This window comes from Solanum pennellii, chromosome 2 (genome assembly GCF_001406875.1).
Source record: "Solanum pennellii chromosome 2, SPENNV200".
In the NCBI taxonomy this organism is placed as follows: domain Eukaryota; kingdom Viridiplantae; phylum Streptophyta; class Magnoliopsida; order Solanales; family Solanaceae; genus Solanum; species Solanum pennellii.
The window spans coordinates 39,303,868-39,307,928 of NC_028638.1; positions in this window are offsets into that span (position 1 = coordinate 39,303,868).

The following is a 4,061-nucleotide window of genomic DNA, read 5'->3' on the forward strand; positions in this document are numbered from 1 at the left end:
GCCTGCGACGGTCCGTCCTGCTGCTCCGTCACAGAGTTCAGAGACTCAATTCCACTAAAGGGTCTGTGACGGTCCGTCGTGCCCGCGACGGTCCGTCCTGCCATTCCGTTACGAAGTTCAGAGAGTCGATTTCAGTACCCAAATTTCAGAATTCTAAGTGTTTTGAAACGAGAACCCCTCGACGGTCCGTCGTGCCCATGACGGTCCGTCGTGGGTTCCGTTGACTCAGACAGTTTTTCCAGAATAAAATCTGCTGCTCAAAACGACTAAACAAGTCGTTACATATAGCCACTAAAAATAACTTAATTATGTTTCATAGTTATAATTTGCTAATTACGATTCGTAACTACATGTTAATGGGAGGAGAGAGGACAGAGAGTAGAGAAAGACGAATTAGATATGTATATTTATCAAACAATTGTATATATGTAACTGGTATACATATGTATTTGTAAATCTGACGAGCGAAAAAGGAATATCACATGCCTAACCGTAATAATTTGTGACCATTGTTACTGTATACTCAATGTATAACAAGTATATAATAAATATGATAAGTGTACAAATTGATTATACAAAAAATATAAAATGATTATATACGGTATAGAGTGAATTTTATTGGGTCGTTGAGTAGTGTAAGAATCCTCGTATACAATCAAGGGCAACTTTCACATATAGCAAACATAAATTCATATTTGTATGCTATAACAAAGTTTGTATAATTGCACTCCATAGCAAACATATATATGTATAATTCGCTATACATATACAATTGAAGTGAATTGTATAAAACGAAGTGTATAAAACAAGAAAGAGAAAGAGACTTAGGCAGAGAATTGTATAAAACGAATTGTATGATTATAAATGTATAGAACAATTATATACAATTTGAATTTGTATAAAATGAGAAAGAGAGAATGGCAAAAGAGACTTGGGCAGGCATATACAATTGAATCGAATTGTATAAAACGAGAAAGAGAGAAATTATATACAATTTGAATTTGTATGAAATGAGAAAGAGAGAATGGCAAAAGAGACTTGGGCAGGCATATACAATTGAATCGAATTGTATAAAACGAGAAAGAGAGAAAGACAAAAGAAACTGGGCAGGGGAGTATTTTTATTGTATAATTATAAGTGTATAGGACGAAAATATATGTATTTGCATGTGTATATACAAATTTATCTCGCTTTATACAAACAGAAACACAATTATACATTTCGTTTCTGTTTGTATAAGCGAGAGAGGCGAGGGTGACGAGCGAGATTAGGGAGAGTGGCGAGCGAGATCTGGGAGAAGGGAGAGAGGGGAACAAAAATATATGTATTTATACAATTTTCTCTCACTTTATACAAACAAATTTTATGCACTTGTGTTTGTATAAAAGTGAGAGGAAGTGAGCGAGAGAGGAGAGTGGCGAGCGAGAGTTTGAGGGAGAGAGGTGACTGACAAACAGTTTGTTATAAGGCACAATTAAATCAAAGTGTGGTTATAGCAATTAATTTGATTTATTAGTTTGTCATTATATACAATTTTCCCTACAGTCAACTAGTAAATAAGTGCCCGGGCGCAATATAGATAAAAATTATATTATAATTAAATAACAAATACATGTAGCGATGAAATTGAGGGTGGAAATGAAACAGATCTTTTTAAAATTTAAGTAAAAATAAACAGAGGAGTAGTCATTAGGCTAGGAAGGTTCAGTCAGTTGTTTTAAAAAAAGTATAGCATTTCAATTTTTCGGCTATTTTATCATGTATAACCAAAATTAAATTTTTAAAATCATTCCAATCCTAATCTTTTGATGTCGTGCGGATATTTTAAGTTATCAATTATTGTAATTTATAGTACTTTTTATTTAAATTTTTAATGACAATGTTACTTTCTATGTTCGAGAGTTCAACCAATTTTTTTATGTGTCTCCTAAATATTTTAAGTTGATAATTATTGTGATTTTTAGTTTTTTTTAGGTCATTTCAAATAATCTATATTATTTTTTTAGTCCCATTTTATGAGCCACAATAGAATTTTGAGAGATAACTAAATTTATTTTAGCAAATAAAGATTGACATTCACAAGAATGATATCTGAAGAATTTAGGATCGGATGTACTAATTGAAGTCGGTAATTGTACTAATTTCTATTTTGTCCATTCAATTTTAGTTGTCATGTTGTGTTTTTCGAAAGTCAATTTGACTAAATTTCAACGTTAAATTAGATTATATTAATTCGATATTTGAACAAAAAAATTAGATATCTAAAAACTACCCAGAAAACACTATGGATTGCGATTTTTCCATATCAATATGATGAAAAAATACATCATAAAATGTTGATTGAAGTTTCTATAGTTTGAATTAAAAAAGAAAATCATAACAATTAAAAAAAACGAAGGAAATATACGATAAAACATAAAATTGACGATAAAACTGTCAATTGAAGCGAACCAATCAATATATATATATAAATGTGGACCATAGAGGAGCTGATGTGGCACCTCTCTATGGCCTCCATTTCAATTTCTTTTTTTCCTCCTTTTTTTAATTATTTTTTTCATTTCTTTTCATTAAATAATTTGTTTATTAATTAAAAAATTCATTTCATATTTATTATTCTAATTATACCTAATAAGTTACAACAAAACCTCCATCTATTTACATTCCCTACTTAAGTAATATGTCTCTTCAACTTATTTTTAATTATTCTTATGGTTTACACAAACTATAAATAACAACTATCTATGTTCAATGATCATTCTCATTTTCTCATTCTTTCTTTTTATTAGTATATTTTTTTCCTCTTTTACATTTTTTTTCTTCATCTTTTTCATCAATCATGTACTTAATAAGTTCACCATATGATCTTCATATTGATAAAGATCATAGATATATTCTTCAAGATTCATCGAATTGATGTTTGCATTAGTTTGGTACAAGTTTATGAAAATGAAGAAGGAATCATAATTATTTCAAGATTTCATCAAGAAGATGGTCATATTAGTAAAAAAGTTTGAATTATTTCCAAATATTTTGAAGATTAATTCATTCATGTATTGTTTTGATTATATTTTTTTTATTAGATATATAATTTCATATTATTCAACAAAAATTAAATTATGAAACTCTACTAATCAACACATTAGAAAGCTCAATTAACATTATTTTCTTCATTTCACTTTGCTCTTTTTATTATTATTATTATTATTATTATTATTATTATTATTATGTGAATGAATGAAGATGAAAAGTTATATAGTTTTATTTTTATGTAATTTTTTCGTCAAGTTCTAATTAATATTTTAATTTTTGTCACAGTTGAAAAATATAATATTGCACATGATACATTTCTTATAGCTATTGCATATTGATGCCTCTAACAAATATATGATATAGTTTATCATATTAAAAAATAGTCATAGACTAAACAAAAAATAAATTAATCATTTTTTGGTACTTTTTAAAAATTTAATGAATAAATAAATTATTTAATGAAAAGAATGAAGAGAAAATTTCCCCTTAGTCACATTAATTATATTAAAACTAAAAAGTGTAATTTTATTTTACTTCTCTTAATTATTGAAAATGAGATACATAAAAAAAAGTGATGTGACATTTATCTTCTCTTTTTTGACCTTTTTTCTTATTAAATTAATTGATTTTTTGTAAAAGTAGTTTACTCAATTAATTAAAAATAATTTTTATTAATACAGGAACATTTATAACAAAAAATTTTCACATACTACTTTATTAGGAGTAAATAATAATCATCCATAACTCACATCTTTCTAATTTTCAATCCTAATAGATTAATTTTTCACTTTTTTTTCCTTTTAAGTTATTTTCTCTTTATTATTTACTTACAACCAATATATCTATTTACATATAAAGTTAGAATGTTAGAAATAAATAAGATGATGTGGTACATTTCTATCACCTCCGATCACATTTACCTTTTCTCTAAATTATTTAACATGTTTTTTATTTTTCTTCACCAGTGTAATATTGTAAAATATATTTTCAAAATTTCCTCTTCAAATAATTACTTAATAGTATTATTC